The following is a 19,644-nucleotide window of genomic DNA, read 5'->3' as shown; positions in this document are numbered from 1 at the left end:
ACACTCTACCCCTCCTACTCTCCTACAACAGCTGAGCATGTCCCCTCACCTCTCAAGCGGTCTCTGCCCAACAGCCCTGTGCACTGCTCTTTGCTTTGATGATTTTAATGGCGGAGGCCTATGGAGCTGTCCCGGATAGGGGCGCGCCGGGGAACAGAGGACTGCTCTGGAGATAGATGCTCTCTCGGCGGCCTTCAACACCGTCCCCCATGACCGTCTCCTTTCTAGACTCTGGGAGATTGGTCTCAGGGGGTCGGCATTCAACTGGTTTAAATCTTTCCTTGCCAATCGCCAACAAACAGTTTGGGCTCCCCCTTTCTATGCCAGGATGCCGCAATTGGAGGTGGGAGTGCCCCTGAGCTCTATATTGAGCCTCTCTCTTTTTAACATCTATATGTCCCCTCTTGCGGATCTGGAGGAGGCTTATGGAGCTCAGATCGTGTTGTACGCTGATGATACCCAACTTCTTTTCACGTGCGACAAGGGCTCCGACTTTGATGGTGAGAGCATCGGGGATTGCCTTGGGGCTGTTTTTAGCTAGTTTCAGTGGAACAGTTTCAAGTGCAACTCCGACAAGTCGGAAGTACTTTTTTTTGTCTGCCCCTTAGATCCCAGGTGGAAGGCCTGGTGGCCTGCTGCTATGTTTCCCCCTGCTAGTGACTCAGCGGTCGCTAAAAATCTCGGGATACAAATTGATCATGGCCTCACGCTTAAACCCCAGGTATCAGCGTTGGTGGGCAAATGTTTTGCCATCCTAAGGATGATCCAGAAATTTCTGCCCCTATTGTCATTTGACCATCGAAGAGTTACAGTACAGGCACTGATTGGCTCCCGCCTAGATTATGCTAATGTGCTGTACCTAGGCCTCCCTGAAATTCTCCTCTTCCTTCTGCAAGTCGTCCAGAACTCGGCAGCACGTGCCATATTTGGTCTCACTAGGAGGACCAGAGCAAGTGCTCTTCTTACCACTCTTCACTGGGTCCCGATTAAAAAGCGGATTGTCTTTAAAACATTAACGATGGCCTTTAAGACATTACATGGCCTGGGTGCCATGTATCTCCAGAAACGGATAAAGTTCTATCTGCCTTCCAGATCACTTAGATCTGCCACCCTGGCCTTGGCCGTGGTCCCTGCTATGCGGCGAGCTAGGTGCGGTGGACGCTCGTTCAAGCTCCTTGCACATCAGCTTTGGAACGACCTTCCTCTGTCCCTAAGAACCACCAGCAATTTGCTTACCTTTAGGAAGAGTCTTAAAACCCTGCTTTTCACTCAGTAAAGTACTTCCCCTCTCCCGCCCTTCTGTACAGTTAAGGATCTTAAGCGCCGGGACAATCCTCGGAGTAGCTGAGCGCTATAGAAATCCCCCTTATAACATATAACATAGTGCCTCCTGTGAGCTGTTATAGCTGATCTACAGCAGCGCTGTCTCTGTGCATGGCCTTTTCACTGGTGTACCATTGTGGCGGTGTAGTTAGTGTCTGAGAGGGTGTGTCATAACCTACAGAGCTTCAAACTTTGGGATTGTCATACCGGGATTGAGTCTTGGCGTTAGCTCTCATATGTACAAAAAAAATACTGATTACAAAAAATAAAATTAAACAATGCCTATGGGAATAAATAACACTCTACAATGGCAATGGATAGAATGGTCAGAGGTTGGGGAACGTGGTGGAGGCAGGCTAACGCTCGTCGCGGGGCTTCGTATCCCAGCAGTGCTGCGGACGAAGAAGGTGGAAATATGAATAGCAGGACGCTGCTCTAGAGCTTCTGATGAGGTGAGATACTTAGGTATCATTATTTTCCCTTTGGGAGTGGTTTTCTTAGATATATATCGTTGTATTCATAGCTTTCACAGGAGGTCGACAATAGCGCTCGGGCGCGCTAGGACCCTGAAGACCTACATAAGCCGGTGTCACGAGGAGAGCTGAGCCTAACGAAGGACGTTCCCTCCCAGTGCTGCTCTCAGGAGCAGATTAGGTAACATCGGCATGGTCAGTCAGAGAGCAGTGGGTGCGGTTGTGGAACCGAGTCCAATCTGCACTCCTCACGTTCCAGTTTTGCGGACCAGCCTGCCGATATCGGGCTAGGATAACCAAACAGACATCAAGTGAAGTCCGCTCCTCAACCTCCGGTAAGGCGGTTTTGATAAGGGGAGGCTGTATGGATTTACGACCAGGGTCACCTCTCCATCCAGCTCAGTCTTTATCAGGGACTAGGAGCGGGATATTATTTACTTTAGAGGGGGTAAGGGAGCTTAGTTCGAAATCTGCACTTGCATTGCCGGCTGAGGGTAGTTTGTGTGTAATTTCGGGGAAACAATCCACTAATATCAGAAATAGATATCAGTTAAGCAAGACCTAAAGTTAAAAGGGGTTTTGAACTCTGCTGATATTTTTGAGAGAGTCGGTCCATCCCCCGTGGCACCGTTCAAAAAGAAGAGACAATTGGGAGTAAAAAAAACGGGGGCAATAAGGTTAAACTGTCAACAGCAGCAGCAGTCTTTGAGAAATACTCCATCACTTGAAGCCTACTTTAAAATTATGGAGTGTGTGGCAGGTCCAAGTGAAAAAGTGGGCGAGCTGGTACAGTCCCAGCCAGTACCTGTATCTGTACCTGTACCTATACTTGTGTCTGTTTGTGCGCCTGATCCAGCGGTAGTCACGCTGGAAAATAAATATGCACGATTGGAAAATTCTCTAGACAGCACACAAGAGGGGGCAGAACCTGGATCCTCAACAACAACAAATGGGGAAAAGCTTCTGGAGTCAGTAGTAAATCTAATACAGGACCTCCCGGCGCCATCCCAACTACCCGGGGTATCTAGTCCTCCGCAGGTGCAGGTACAGGCCTCAGCAGGTTCTACTCAAGACTCCAGGGCTTTACTACCTCAAACACAACAATGTTGTTTAACAAAAGTTCAGTCCAAAGGGGAATTGATTGGATCCCTATTTAAGTCCCTTAGAGAGGATCTTCTGAGGAAATTTGAGGTGTCAGAAAGTAATCAGAAGAGCCTCCATGATAGATTTGATCATCTAGAGGCAAAAAGAGAGGATATTTCTGCTCGCACAACAGTATTGGAATCGAAGGTCTCCCATTTATCTGATTCTACGCTTGGGAACACCAATGATATAATCTCTTCAAGGGTACAAAATCGATCCTTAATGATGGACATCGAGAAACTTGAAATGCACGCACGCAGGAACAACCTTCGAATTCTGAAAATTCCAGAAGGAGAGGAAGTAGAGGATATTAAAGGCTTTGTGTGCAAGTATCTACGAGATGGTGTCTTGAAGGACTAACCAGATATCAACTTGGAAGCATAAATTCAGAGGGTACATAGGGACCCTTTCAGTGTTACATCCAGATCGGAAGGCTCCAAAGAAAATACTGGTTAACTTTCAAACTTATAGTGTTAAGGAACTCATTTTAAATAGATGCCTCTCCAGATCTTCCTTACACCATCGAGCTAATCCATAATTGATTCGTTCTGACATTGGAGGCCGTACTGCTCAGAGGCAGTGGGAATTAGATTCCAGGATGCCAGAACTTAGGTCATTAGGGGCACAGGTTCAGATGAAGTTCCCCGCACTATTGAAAGTTATGTGGAACAATAAAATGTATAACTGTAACCATCCAGAGGAGGTAGATGACCTTTCATCTAAAATGAGAAAATAAGCCTGATATATGGGAACTGAATTGGGAGTCGGGACCCAGTTAAACATTAATTGAGTCAAAGAGCATAAGTAGAATGATTATTGCAGGAGAAGCGTTAAAAAAAAAATATGTGACAATATAAGGCATTACAAAAACAAAAAAAAACACAAGATACTGATAAGATAGGAAAAAGAAAAGAAATGATGCACAGGTCCAAGATATCTTAAGAAAGGGGAAACAGGAAAAAAAATATATAATAAAATATATATTGTCCGGCGAGGAAAAAGAAATCTGGGGCAGTGGAAATGGACTCTATCACCTTGCAAGCAGGGGACAGAGAGGACTTTGATGAGATATGGGGATTGCAGGAGGAAACGAACCCCTCGACATTGTTGCCTTTGGTAAGATCAAGAGTTGATCAAATAGCGGGGGCTACTCCTTTCAAACCCAAATCGGTATTCCTCCCCACATTGCCTCATGACAATATTGATGTTTATCAAGATTTGATAACAAAGGACTTGAAACAGCTCTACATCACCACAAACAAGAAGCGCGGAGTGATGAACAAATTAAATCAGAGCTATAACACCCTTGTGAAAAAACTGGAGTCGGACAACACTATTCTGGTCCGCCAAGCGGATAAGGGTGGAAACATAGTATTGTGGCCTCGCCAAATGTATATAGAAGAAGCGGAAAAACAACTACAGGACCACTCTTGTTACAGGAGGAGCAATTTGGGAGCAGTAAGGTTGGCATGGGAAGATCAGAATGGTAAATTAGTTGCATGGAAATGTGGCAATTTAATAACTAAAGAGGAGCTGGGGTTTTTAAAGAAAGAATTCCCGGTCATACCCTCTTTTTATCTGCTTCCAAAGATTCACAAGAACACACAAATCCCTCCTGGTAGGCCTATAATTTCTGCAATTAATAGTTCCAAGGAAAAAATATCAACTTACATTGATTATTTTTTACAGGACAGTGTTAAGGGCTTGGACTCTTATGTACAGGACTCCTCTGATTTTGTCAGAAAGTTGGACAATTTTGTTTGGAATGATAATTGTGTACTCATAAGTTTAGATGTTACATCCCTGTACACGTCTATACGTCATTTGGACGGCATCAGGGCGGTAAATTACTTTCTAAATAGGAGATCTATCAATTTCTCTGCTCATAATTCCATGCTCACTGCGATGGTCAAGATTTGTCTGGAGCAAAATTATTTTTTGTTCAACAGCCAAGTGTACCAGCAGGTCAGAGGGGTAGCTATGGGGGCCTGTTTTTCTCCCAGCCTAGCGTGCTTCCACATGGGCTGGTGGGAGGAGCAGGTCCTCATGGTGCAGCATCAGGCCATTATGGAGAGGAATGTACCGGTCTATCTGAGGTATATAGACGACCTCTTTCTTATTTGGCAGGGCAACATGCTGGAAGCCCAGGAATTTGTAGAGAGGTTGAACTGTAATGATCTAAATTTGGAATTTACTTCAACTATGAGCAAAACCCAACTTTGTTTCCTTGATATAGAGGTTTATGTACATGAAGGTAAACTAGCCACACGATTATACAGAAAGCCAACTGCAGGCAACACCATCCTGCACGCGGCAAGTCAGCACCCGCATCACTTGATACAAAGCATCCCCTTTGAATATGCAGTGATGAGAGGGAGTGTACTAGAGCTATGGATGAAAGTCGATTGCGCTTTTTGGCACGTGGATATTCAGTAAGAACGGTCACCAGGGCCATGGAGCGAGCCAATAATTTGACAAGGGCAGAGATACTAGCGCCTAAACCAAAGAGTGATACTGTGTCAGATGAAACATCCAAAGATAGCTCTAGAGTTGTGGTTACTTACAATCAACAGCATAGGGAAATCAGGCGGATTTTCAGCCGTAACTGGAACCTGGTGACGGGGGATCCCGTCATTGGGGGTTCGGTAGGCAGAAGGCCTGAGTTTTCCTTCAGGAAATCTACCTCAATGTCAGACAGGCTAGTGAAGAACCATTTGGAACTCCCAACATCTAAGACTTTTATGAATTTGAAGAAAGGTTTTTTGAAATGTTCCAGTTGTAAAGCCTGTAAAAACGGATGCAACAAAACACGCTACCTCACTCCTTTCAAAGAGGATCCTGTTTTAATAACTAAACAGTTATCCTGTAAAACGGAGTTTGCCGTTTACGTGCTGCAGTGCCCCTGTGAACTTAGGTATGTAGGGAGTACCCGGCTGCCGGTTCACAGGAGAATACTGCAGCACTTGAGGGCAATCACCAATAATGAACAAGCCTACCCTGTGGCACGCCATTTTCAGGCGGTGCATGGGAGTGATCCCAAGCACCTCACCTATTTTGTTATAGATTGTGTGCCACCCCTCAAGAGAGGGGAAAATAGGGATGGGCTGCTCAGGGTACTTGAAACTAGGTACATCTTGGAACTTAATAGTCGTGCCCCTGGAGGTCTTAACGCCAGCAAGGACTTATACACTTGTCTATAGTTCCAATTATAAAATATCTTTTACCTGTACCAGAGCTGGAATTAACTATACTGTCTAGTTATTGTAGTAAACTGTTCTGAAGATATTAATTACAAAATTTACAGTCAATAGAATTGTTTTGCATTACCGGTTGCTGCTGGGTATTAACATCTGTCAGTTTGATGAATATGAAATAGGGAGGGGCTCTTCCCTTTTTAAATATTTAGATATAATTTATCTGCACTCCAACACTTTAAAATTTTCTTTATTTGCACTTTTGCGATGATGGCTGCTCCTTGTTGCAGTAAGGGAATTTGATATTTTGAATTATGTGTGTTTATATGTGTTTTTGTTTACATACAGCACACAACACTTTATTGGAAATTCCCACTTGGGATATATTCTTTGAATGTTCTTTCAAAAAGGGTTTGTGAACACAGTCCTCTTTTAAATCATGAAATTAACAATGGTTTTAATGATTTATATATTTATATATTTATATGTATATATTTAAGAAGTCTTTTGTACATGCTATTTATTTGCGTATTTGCACATGTATATACTTCAGTTTATTTACCCACTATGGGTTGTATTCAAGATGGAACTGGATTATACAAAATAGTTTAGTCCTTTTGTTGTTTCCATGTACCCTTTTGAAGGAATGTTATGTCTTGAATGTGGTGGTTATTATTTAGTCCACCTTTTGTGTCAATGATTAGATGGATAAATTCCCATGTAACTTTGCGATCACATCATGTGATCAAGACAGTGGATACTGTCGAAACGCGTAATGGCGGGCATGCTGAGCGTGATTGAGCTTGAATAAAACGCACTTGTTTGGCACCATTTCTGGGTTCCTCTCTTCGTTTTTCCAGAGCTGTGCAGAATTTGGCAGTCTTGTGGATTGGGACGAGTTTTTCTTGGATATATATATATATATATATATACGAGAAAGGAATGAAAAGGATAAAGAGAAATATTTATACATGGAAATCCTGCATTAGTTATAAAAAAGAGTTTGCAGTGCCGCAGGAGTCGGGGGGCCCACAGAGGCGAGAACAGCGCCTGTATAATGGGAGGGTTCCCTGTGGGAGGGTTAGGGATGGGTCTAAGGGGGAGGGAAAAAATAAAAAATCCTCATATAATGTTAAACCGGCAAATCAGTCAGCACATTGGATGGTGGGAATGGTATTTTTTTAAATGTTAATATGGCTGTTAGTAGGCTGAATGGTAAAAAAAAAATCCTTTCATGGAATCTTAATGGTATTGGGGGTGTGAAGAAACAAGTAAGGGTGTGTGAATTTCTAAAAAATTCAGAGGCATCAATCTGTCTCTTACAAGAGACCCACTTAGAGGCAAAACTGTGTAAACAAGTTTTTAGTAAACTAGGCTGGGTAGAAGAGGTACTCTGTTCAGGGCAGACAGGGACATCAAGGTGGGTCACTATCATCATAAGAACCAATAAGGGAATAAAAGTTCGGAAATGGGACACAGACCAGTCCGGCAGATGGTTAGTGGAGGATATGTTAATAGATAACGCCCCATATATCTGTGCAGTCTATTATGGCCCGAAGGAAGATAACCATAATTTCTTGCTGAAGTTGGAGGGAAGTCTACTCCAATATAATGCGCCAGTAATAATAGGAGGGGACTTCAATTTGGTTTTTGATAGCTTATTGAATCGTACATCTCGAGCAAAATATTCTACCCCAAAAAACTCTCTCCTAGCTTTAAGGAATATTATGAAAGATTTCAATATTCTGGATGCATGGAGAGCGAAGTATGGCGCTCTTAAAGAGTACACCTTCTACAGCAAGAAATATAAGCACTATTCAAGAATCGACTATTTCTTGATAGTCCGTACATTAATCCCTGGCCTGGAGTCGGTAACCCACCTGCCGGTAAGCCTCTCTGATCATTCAGTGATAGAGCTTATATTAAACTTCAAGATTAAGCCTACAGTGCACAGATGGACCTTGGATAGAACCCTTCTCCTAGATAACCAGACTAAGTCCAGGGTTAAAGAAAATATATCGGAGTTTTCTATATTTAATACAGGCTCAAGCACAGAACAACTTGTTTGGGATTCCTTTAAGGCTTACTTAAGGGGTATTTTGAGTTCCTTGATGTCTTTTAAAAGAAAATCATTAAAGAGAAGAGAAACTCAGGACTTGGAAGGGATTAAAAAGGAGGAACTGGAGCTGCAGTTAGCAGTCCAGTCAGACAGGGAAAGCCGTCCAAGGCTAGAAAAAGACCTCCTGGATCTCCAATCACAAATTAAAGCAAGATGCGATAAAATTATTAAGGACAGATGGGAGGTTAGTAAAATGAAGACCTTCGAGTATGGAGAGAAATGTGGGGCCCTGCTTGCGTGGAAAGCAAGGGCAGAGAAGAGTAGGGACAATATAGACACACTAATCCATCGAACAACTGGGACTATGTTAATAAGAGAAAAACTGATCAGGGAGGAGGCTAGTGATTTCTTTAAGGACCTATACCAGGAGGTGGGCGATATTCAACTGGAGGCAGTTGATTCTTGGTTGGACCAAATAGACCTCCCCCAATTACCTGAGGAGGCAAAGAGTTTACTGGCCAGTGAGATCACAGAAGGGGAAGTCAGGGCGCAAGTGAAGAAGATGAGCCGGGGGAAAGCGGCTGGCCCTGATGGCCTACCAATAGAAGCTTACGAAGACAATCTAGAATTAATTCTACCCACCCTCGTATCACTTTTTAACAGCATCCTTTTTCAGGGAGAAAGTACACCCTCCTTCTGGCTCGAAGCTACAATTGTATTAATTGCAAAGCCAAATAAGGATCCTCAGAGTATAGAATCATATAGGCTGATCTCCCTTTTGAACTCCGATCTTTCTCGGGGTTATTAGCTTCCAGGTTAGCAAAAGTAATAAAATCAATAAACCATCAAGATCAGAGAGGTTTTATACCAGGTCGACAGCTCAATGAGCTTACCTTTCAGGTTTTGGGGGCTATAGATATCGCAGAAGAAAGACGCCTCCCCCTTACAATAGTGGCAATAGATGCCGCTAAGGCGTTCGACCTGGTAAATTGGGTTTTTCTTTGGGAGACAATGGTTAGGATGGGGTTTCCACCCATGTTTGTGGAGGGAATTAAATCTTTATATAAGAACCCTTGTGCAAGAGTATTGATTAATGGCGGTATGACGGACTGGTTTAACATCTCCAGAGGCACAAGGCAGGGTTGTCCCCTTTCCCCTCTATTGTTTGATGTTTACATAGAGCCTTTTGTATGTTCCTTGAGATCAGACCCCAATATTCTGCCCTTTAAAATGGGGGAAGTCGAACTTAAGACTGCATTATATGCAGACGATCTTCTCCTATATACCATTAACCCCATAGAATCGATCCCCTTACTATTCAAACTGTCAGAAGACTTTGGAAGGGTCTCGTGGTATAAAATAAATAAGGAGAAGACTGAAATTATGAGTTGGAATACTACCCTCCCAGTACAGGGCGTCAAACAAAAAATGAGGTATTTAGAAATACAGCTTACACATAAACTAGCTGACACCGCCAAAATAAGCTGGCAGGTGGTAGTAAAGGAAGTCAGTAAGCTACTACCGAGGTGGGTGACTTTACCTTTATGGAAGAGTGAACCTTATAAAAATGACCATTCTCCCTAAAATACCATTCTTGTTTAACAATATACCATTATTATTCGACCATAAAGACATTGCTAACCTACAAGGGAAAATAGGTTCATTCATTTGGGCTTCAAAATCACCCAGAATTGCTCGGAGGAAATTAAGAAGGGGGCTGAAGCTGGGCGGCCTCGCTCTACCTGGTCTTTTGATGTACTGTTATGCCTTCGAGCTTAAGAACTTTAGAATTTTGGCGAGGAGGAGGAGCCAAGCCAGCATCCGAAATGGCCGCATAGCCGCTCGGCTCCGTGAGCCCTCTCTCCCTGCACGCCCATCCTGCTGTTCATTCTGAACTACAAAGGTATATTTGGATAGTTGAAGGAGAGCGTTCACTTACCACCTGCTCCTGAGACTCCTGCGTGCTGTGAATCCGGAGAATTTCCCACCCATTGCTCAGCGGCCTGTGCGGTGATGAAGCCGGGGTGTCGATTGCAACGGGCAGCCGTCCGCGACTGCAACAACAGCGGCCGCCTCTGGTGGTGAGGAGTCGGTCGGAGGGTGCCGTTGTCTTGGAGTGCCGCTGAAGGCAGCATCAGCCCGGTCCCTTGCCGAAGAGCCCAGGGGGCCTGAGAGGCATACTGGAGTCGAGGGGGGTGTGTGGCTCCTGGCCCCCCTCTTCGGACTTCGTGCCTTGACATAACCAAGGATCGCCCCCGAAACAGGCGGGCAGCCCCCAGGGAGTGGTAGGGTCTTTTGTTTAGCCTTTTGGTGACTCTCTCTTGGGAACCCGCCTCATAACTTTGTGTTCCGGGCGCACATTTAGGGGCGCCCTGTGCTGGGGCCGGTCCCTACAGTGAGGTGCAGAGGGACGGAGCCGAACTGACGAAGATGGCGGCTGACACCCCTCATCACGGACCATGTCCCGATCGGGCGGCTGCCATAGGCACGGAGATGGGATGCTGGCGGCGCACAATAAAGCCCACACCCAAAGATGTCTTGGCCGCCCTAACGGATCTACGCGATTTCCTGATTTGCAATGCCTGTGACCTGGATCGAAAAATGGCCGTCATTGCTGTTTCACCGCCCTGTAAGGACATAGTCCGATTTCAATGGAGTGCCTCTGTGCCCGTTTCTACTTCCTTGGGGAGGACTCTGGGCCCGCCTGGGTTTCGGGAACTGCCGAGAGACCTGGTTGCTTCGTCCTCCCCAGACAGTGCAGATGTACACGTGAGTGCCTCTTTGGGACACATGCCTAACCTGAGCTTAGGGACGTGCTGCTGTTCTTCTTTTCGGGCCGCCCCAACAACACCGCGGCATTTGCCGGACAGTGAGATTTCCTCTTCATGGATGGTATTACTGTGCTTGGACTTTGTGGCACCCGCGGGCGTGGTATTGCCGCCCTTGGACTTCAGCTGCACACGTCTGGATGGACTCGAGCTGCTGAACCTTTTTTCGGTATAACTCGGGCCTGATTCGTTCGGATCCTCCAGATCCTCCAAAAAGTACTGTATATCGATTGACAAGGGATCATTGGGTGGCTCCGTTGCTAGACGAGGCCAGGGGTGATGCATTTTAGGTTTTGGTGGCCCTCACGTTAACTGACAGTGCTTTGGGTGTGTTTGTATTGGGGTTGTATTATTGATGTACTTGGTACTTGACATTCTCCGTGATACTCCATTTTGCTTTTGGACTTCCCCCACGTGCAGGGGTGATGGGCGGGGCTGGGCGGCGACTTTGATGGCCCTCCTCCATCTATGCTTCTTGTATTTTCTCATTTTCTTTTCTAAATTTCGGGTTCCATTAGGGCGACAGGCATGCGGCTGGGGGGGTTAGCCTTGGCCTTCCGCGGGTGTACAGGGTGGGGGTAGGGGGGCGGGGTTTGTCCGTTCTTTGTTTCCATGGCCTTTTAGTCTTTGTCCTTTTCTATAGTGTCGTCTTCATTCGTGGTTCCTGTAACGTGTATTGCTTTAAGGGGTGGGGTTGGGGTTTGCTCTCCACCGGATTTGTGCCAACGTCTCTCCTGATTTGTGTGCCTTATCCCCACTACTTCGTCTGTATTTATATTAATTGTGGATATCCTGATTTGCGTGCTGTGTTCTAGGACCACGTGTGATTGTATGGCACTTTTTCAGTTTCCTATATTAAAAAATGAACCTCTGTAATCCTGACTTCGGACCTGACCGTATGCCCACGTGTTGTCTCCTGATATACATATTGTTCCGGCTTTTGAACTGCTCTGATTCTCCGTATTGATTGCTATACTTTTACCCTGTTTCGCGGCCGGCCGAGAAGGTTGTAGGCCCGTACCTGTACTTGATTGCAAGACGAATAATGGTTCAAATAAAAAAATTTAAAATAGAATTTTGGCGAATAGGCTTGACTCCTCCTCGCATGGTCGTTTATTTCAAGCAATGTTGTCTGACCAATCACTCAGTTCTGAATTCTTTCTATATAAAACAAAAAGGTCCGCCTGAAAATCCTCCAGGCTGCATTAAAAACTTGGCTGTATCTCATGAAAGTTTCACACATCCCATATTATAATATGCACGCCCCCATTTGGGAATCACCCGGTACTCCTGATTGCCTGTTAGACAGATTGGCAACTCCATTGAGAGAAGCGGGTTTGGTAAAGTGGGCAGATCTTAGCAATAACTTCCAACTGCTTGACTGGGAATCATTAGTAAATCTAACTGGGGGCTCTATTACAAGATTCAAGTTTTACAAGTTGTCCTCATGGTGGGGGAGACAAGAATGGGGGTCGCAGGAGGAGCCCCAGTTCCTAGACCTTATTGAAAGAGGTAGTGTCTGGAGACGGGAGGTAGCCTTCTGGTATAACACTCTGATTGGGGCAAAGGACACTCTAACATCTGAAATATCCCACCTTTGGAGTGGAGATCTAGTTAAAAACCCGGAGGAGACCAGGAAAATTTGGACAGATTCATTTGCAATATCACAAAAGACAATTAAACCAGCCAATCTCAGGAGGAACCATTTATTCACAATATACAGGGTGTATTGGACTCCAGCCAAGCTCACCAGGTTATCAGCAGAGAGATACTGTTGTCCAAGGTGTAAGTTGGTAGCAGCCGATGATCTGCATATGTTTTTAGAGTGCCCACTAATTACCAACTACTGGAGACAGGTGTGTGGTTTTTTGGAAGAGGTTTTGTTAACACCAATCACCTGTAGCCCTAGATTAATTGTTTTTGGGCTTCCACTTGGCTACTCGCTTAACAACCCGGTCACTGAATTTATCTTCTATGTCATAGTGATTGCAAGGAGAGAAATATGTAGAGAGTGGAAGTCGGTGGTTCCCCCAAAATTTGCAGAATGCTTGAGGAATGTTATCATGATAAGCCAGGCGGACATGGTGTGTGGCGGCGATACTGCCAGTAAAGTGTGGTCAGCTTTAGGAACTTGGGTCGAAAGATAATCAAAGTCCAATGATCATGCCAGAGGTTACAGGCTCGGTCCTCCCAGGTAACGTGTTGAAGGGGAGTTGGACTAAGAAATAGCCTGCCTCTGGGCGATCTCTGATTGTGCTGCACATGGTATCAAGGGCGGAATTGTAGTAAAACCAAGAGTGCAAGTGACACTGAGTGATCCCACGTAGAGGTTACATCTGCTGGTGGCATTTATGTGGACAAAAAAAAAATCTCTACAATGGCAATGGACACCAAAGATACACACACAAAATAAGATTCAACAAGGGCAAAGGGCACCGAAGCTGAACACGCATAGCACAAGCTTGAAACAATTAAAAAGTGTTCCCCTAAACAACAAATAGGTGATCACAGAGTAAGGAACCTGTACTTGGCCTGTGCTCGTCTGGGCAAATAAGGAAGTGAGGAATCGCTGTCAAAACCAGTTAGGAGGCGGCAATGAAGAACAACAGTGGGCTGAACCAATGGCAAGTAGCCGGCAGAACCACCTCCTCCTGAGACAAATACAAACAAAATAGGGGGGGGGGCGTGCCGCCCCTGCCTGTGCACCTAGAAAGACCATGGGACCTCCACCCACCAAGGGCCAGCTCCAGCAATGTCCCAGAGTGCCCATCCCCAGACATTGCAGATTACTATATTTTGCTCTGAGCAGGCATAGCAAAATCTTCTCATGTAAGATGCTCTTGCTTGCACAAAGCACCCTTGAACTGCTTTTGGACAGAGGGGGCTGCATGTTTAGGAGCACCCTCTGTCCTAAAGCAAGGTCGGATCCTGCAGGAGACGGAGAGCTGCCAGGGACAGCGGGGGCTTTCAAGCTCCCTCCTCGGTCTCCAACGGAGAGATTAGGCTCTTGAGAATGAGGTCCCCTGGGTCGATATCTTCCTTGGGAGGGGGGCAATGGGGCACAAAAATATTTTGTTTAAAAACACAATATTTTCTCTTTTGCTGAAAGCAGAGCATGAGCTTGTATCCTGGCCCGCAGTGAAGCAAAGCAGACAAAAAGACACATTGCTTTGGGATCCAGGGAGTTGAATGTTAGCAGTTCCCTAAATTTCAAAGTAATGCCGCCTCCCACAGAATACAATGAGCCGGCAGGGATAGCAAGACCGTGAGGATCCTTCCAGGGTCGCCAATGTTTTAAATGTAGATGCAATCCTGAATATTTTAAATGTGGGTGCCCTAAGTGGAAAGGGTCTGCCGACTGTGGTCCCATGCTCACTGTACCACTGGATTCAAGCTAAACTGACTGATGAGAGGTGATGCCATGAAACCAGCCCCAGGATGCTTGTTTCTGGTCCAAGGAGAACCTGGATTGGCAGTTCAGGCTGGACTGTTACCATGAGGAACAGGGTCAAGACAGATTTGAAAATGGCTGAGTCCAAACTGGGGTGGCCTGGTGACCAAAAGAACAATGGACTAAACCAGGATCTTTGTGGCTGGTTTGAATGTAAGCAGAGTTCAGCATTCCATCCATCATTTGTTCATTTTGCATTTGTCGCCCTCAGTGAGAGGAAATGCCTAGCCTACGAGGAGATTGCTCAACCAAAAAGTCAAAACTAAGCATCAAGTACAAACAAACATTGGTAAAGGCAGAGCATCTGGACATCCTTGACTGAAAGAGACATATGAGAACCGTGAAGCCTACAGTGAGCCCTCTCATGCATTGGCTGAGCCAGAGTTTCTGGCCATCTTTTTTTATTTTTATTTTATTTATTGGTATTTTCAAACAATGTCAGAAACAATACAAGCAACATGCCAATTGCTAATCAATACACTACGTTTTCATTCATCCATTTACGCCATTCATAACAGTGAGTTGTCGGGATTGGCAGCAGCTCAAGAATAACAAACGCCACTAACCTTGTCCTTGTGCCAGGCGGAAACGATGACCTGAAGATAAGCCCCTCAGTCCCTCCTAGACACGACCCCCTACAGAGACGATATACACTCTCTGCGTGGATTCGTGCCACGGGGGAAAAAGGGGAGTGGATAAAATAATAAACAAGATGTGGTCCCTGTGATCCCCTCAATGGATAGGTCCCAGGCTTGTTGGTACCATCAATGGATATTCTCACTGCAAAGGATGACAAAGGCATATGGGTAAACACTAATGTTCTTGAACAGCCTAACCCTGCCCCAAGGACTTGTCCCTTTACTCACCAGAAAACCACACCCTGAGGCCTGAAGTAATATGCACTTAATATACTGCAGCAAGGTAGCAGAATCACCATAAGTAGTATTCCTTGTTCAAAGTTCATATGGAATGAACCACCACAAATAGCGCAGTCATTTACTGGTCACCTCATAGGAAAATGGGAATAGAGGACATTGTATTCTTGGTATTCATGTTTCCTCAATTTTCTCTGCTTCTCCGAAATTAAAGTCAAGACGCTAGTCCAAAGGTAGTAAGCGCCTCTGCTGCTCCAGTTACACAAATGGCCAAGTTCAAATAGAAAATGAATTTCCCCTTTTCTCTTTATCACAGTTCACAAAGGAAAGAAAACCCGACCTCCTACGCTAACAATTTCCACAAGACACGTCTTCTTAGTCAGACGCTGTCAAAGTGATTTATTTTCCTTTTTTCTCGCTGGTGCAATAAAACGCGAGTGAATGCGTTTTCAAGGCACCGCGGTCCCACAACGTATAAACAGAGTTAAAGGCAACTAAATGCGAGGAGAAAGCGATCCCGCTTTTCTCTCGCACAATACCTCACGGCCAGGGCTTTCAATATTCAAACAATCCGATACTTCAGTCCCACAAGTCCAGGAATCCAAAGGGCTTCTATCTTCCAGCTGAAATCCGGCGGGGATCACCATCCGCCATTCCTTAACATACAGGTAAATTGACAAGCACCTTTTCTTAGTGAAGGCGGTGCTTATGTAAGAACAGCCCCTAGGCATGCTGGTAATTGTAGTTTTTTCTTCTTGTCGCACCATTTCCTCCACGCAAAGCAGGCTGAAAGCGAGAGTTCATTAAATGGTACTGTCTGAGCATTCCAGACCACGTAATCGCTACAGAACCCCCTCTCGAGGACTGCCGACTCGGCGGTCGTCCAGGCTTCCCCGGGAACTGTGCATGGAACAGATCCACCAGGTCCGGACAATTTAAACTCCGCACGGGTTCCCACGTCCTCTCTTCAGGCCCATACCCCTTCCAGTCCACGAGATATTGTACCCGACCCCTCACCATACGGGAATCAAGGAGCGCTCGGACCTCATACTCCACTTGCCCATCTACCTCAACAGGAAGAGGCTTCTCAGGCAATCTTACACTAGGAGAGCAGGGTTGAATTAAAGAAACATGGAACACAGGGTGGACCTGCCAAGCATCGGGCAGCAAGAGATTCATCGCAACAGGATTGATCACCTTAGCTATACTGTAAGGACCCAAATATTTAGGCATCAGCTTGTTCGCCCCACTAAGATGGAGATTCTTTGTAGAGAGCCAAACCTTATCCCCCACCCTATTATCAGGTTCTACTGTCCGTTTCTGATCTGCAAATCTTTTCTGAGAGGATTGAGCAGATGCCAGATTGTTCTTCACTGCTATGAGAACTGCCCTGAGGTGTGCATGATGTTCATGTATGCTAGCACTGGGGAGCAGACAGGAACATCAAAGGGGAGAGAGTTGGGGTGAAAACCGTGTAGGCAAAAGAAAGGGGAACATCCCAGGGTTGAATGCTGAGCGTTATTATAAACAAATTCTGCCATCCATAACAAGGTGATCCAGTCCATATCATTCTGTAGAGTAAAACACCTGAGGTACTGTTCAAGGGTCTGATTTAAGCGTTCTGTTTTACCATCCGTTTGGGGATGGTAACTGGATGACAGTCGAGCATCAATATCCATTGTCTTGCAAAGAGCTTTCCAAAACGTGACGTGAACTGAGTTCCTCGGTCTGTTATTAGCACACAAGGGATTCCATGAGCCCTCACCACGTGTTGGAGAAAAACTTCTGCCAATTCAGCCGAATTGGGCAAGCCAGCCAATGGTATGAAGTGCCCCATCTTGGTTAAATGGTCTACCACAACCAGGATCACTGTATTTCCTTTACAAGGTGGCATTTCCACTATAAAATCCATGGATAGTGTTTGCCATGGTTGCGGCGGTATAGGCAAGGATCTGAGAAGGCCAGTAGGTTTCCTGTGAAGAGCTTTTCCTTGTACACATACAGCACAGTTCTTTATGTACTGAGGGACATCTTCTCGGATCCGAGCCCACCAGAAGGATTGTTCCACACTGGCAATCGTTTTGTAGATCCCCAAGTGCCCCCCCAAAGTTGAATCATGGGTCCAGGCCAACACCTTTTGTTGTAGTTCAGCTGTTGGGACATATAAGGCCATCCCTTGATAGGCAAGATCGTCTTTTTCCGACCGATGTTCAGGATCTTCCTGTATCCATTCATGTACATCTTGGTCTGCCAAAGATACTCGGATGTCTTCCAAAAATGCCTGTGACGATAACAGAGCTACTGTCAGTACCGGCTCACTCACTTCTTGTAATGTCAAAGGAGGCACTTCGTCGTCTGCCTGTCATTGTTCTTCTGTTTCACCAATGCGAGAAAGAGCATCCGCCTTCCCATTCTGCGGCCCAGGTTTGTACTTGATGATGAAATCAAAATCCGAAAAGAACAAGGTCCATCGTAATTGACGGGGAGTGAGGGCTTTTGCGGTCTTCAGGAATAACAGGTTCCGGTGATCGGTGTACATTTCCACAGTGTGTACTGCACCTAGCAGGAAATGGCGCCATTCCTCACAGGCTCTTTTAATGGCTAGGAGTTCCTTATCTGAGATAGTGTAATTGATCTCACAGGGTGTAAGTTTCTTTAAAAAGTAGGCAACAGGATGAAATTGCCCAGTTGCAGGATGACGTTGAGAAAGAACCCCTCCAACTGCATATTGTGAAGCGCCTGTTTCCAACACAAAAAGGTACTTGAGAATCAGGGTGACGCAAAATCGGGGCTTGAGTGAACCGTTTCTTCAAAAGCTGAAATGACAGGTCTGCCTCTTTCCCCAACACAAAAGGAGTATTTTTCTTCAGAAGGCTAGAAATCGGATGAATTATTGTAGAAAAGTCCTTGATAAAGCGTTGATAATAATTGCCAAAGCCTAGGAAGCTTTGTACCGCCTTGACATTCTGAGGATTACTCCACCCTATGATAGCATCCACTTTTCGTGTATCCATTTGGAATCCCTGTGCATTAATCACATATCCAAGAAAGGATACTTCCTGAGCATGGAACAGGCACTTCTCAAGCTTTGCATACAGGGAATTCTGCTGCAATTTCCCAAGCACCGTTTTCACATATACCACATGCTCCGAGATGGTTGATGAATATACCAAAATGTTGTCGATATATACGACGCAAAAAGTTTCCAGGCATCCACGCAGCACTTCATCCATAAAAAATTGAAACGCAGCAGGGGCGTTGCACAGCCCAAAAGGCATTACCCTGTATTCGAATAGCCCAAATTTGGTTCCGAATGCTGTCTTCCACTCGTCCCCTTTCTGGACCCTGACAAGATGATATGCTCCTCGGAGGTCGAGCTTGGTGAAAAAACGGGCTCCTTTCAGCTGGTCCATAAGGACAGGTATTAAGGGGAGCGGATAACGATTCTTGATGGTCACTCTGTTGATAGCCCTATAGTCGATACAAGGTCTCAATTCTGCACAGTCCTTCTTAGGGATGAAAAACATAGGGGAGGAGGCTGGTGAAGTTGAGTGACGAATGAAACCAGATGTAAGGTTCTCATCGATATAGGTTCTCAAATACTGTTTTTCAGTCTCTGTTAAGGCGTAGACTCTACTGCACGGGATTTCTGCTCCTGGTACTAGGTCAATGCGGCAGTCGTACACTCTATGGGGTGGCAAGGTGGTAGCTCTTTGTTTGTCAAATACTGAAAGATAACCATTGTATTCTTCCGGAAGAAGAGTAGCACTACAATAATGTTCATGAGAACATGCCAACGCCAGACAGAATGAAGGCGTTTTATCAATGGTGTTAGTGTGTGAATCAATCTGTTGACAATGCTCCCTACAATAACCAGATGACAATGTAATGGTACGAGCTGCCCAACTGACCTTGGGATCGTGAAGAGTCAACCACGGCATGCCCAAAATGAGTCGAAACTGGGGAGCATCAATAACATCAAACTGAATATATTCCTGATGATTAGAAAAAGTACCAAGGCACATCCCTCTTAGTTGCTATTCTCCAAATATCATTTTCGCCATTATAACTCCAAAGACAAGTGATTTCACCAACTAGTCATAGTCCTCAAAAAGACATGTACAATGTTCAATGTTATTCCAAGTCCATTTATTAACAATTCCTTTCTTTTGCCACACCGTCACAGCCGACGCGCGTTTCGCCCTCCGCGGGCTTTTTCAAGGCTAACAAATTATATGGTGAGCATGTATCTTTAGTAATCAACAAGAAATTGTGTGGTCTGAAAGTACATGGGTCCT

The sequence above is a fragment of the Lissotriton vulgaris genome, chromosome 4_1, assembly GCF_964263255.1.
Source record: "Lissotriton vulgaris chromosome 4_1, aLisVul1.2, whole genome shotgun sequence".
NCBI lineage: Eukaryota > Metazoa > Chordata > Amphibia > Caudata > Salamandridae > Lissotriton > Lissotriton vulgaris.
The sequence above is the reverse complement of the archived record's forward strand: the minus strand, read 5'-3'. Positions refer to the sequence as shown.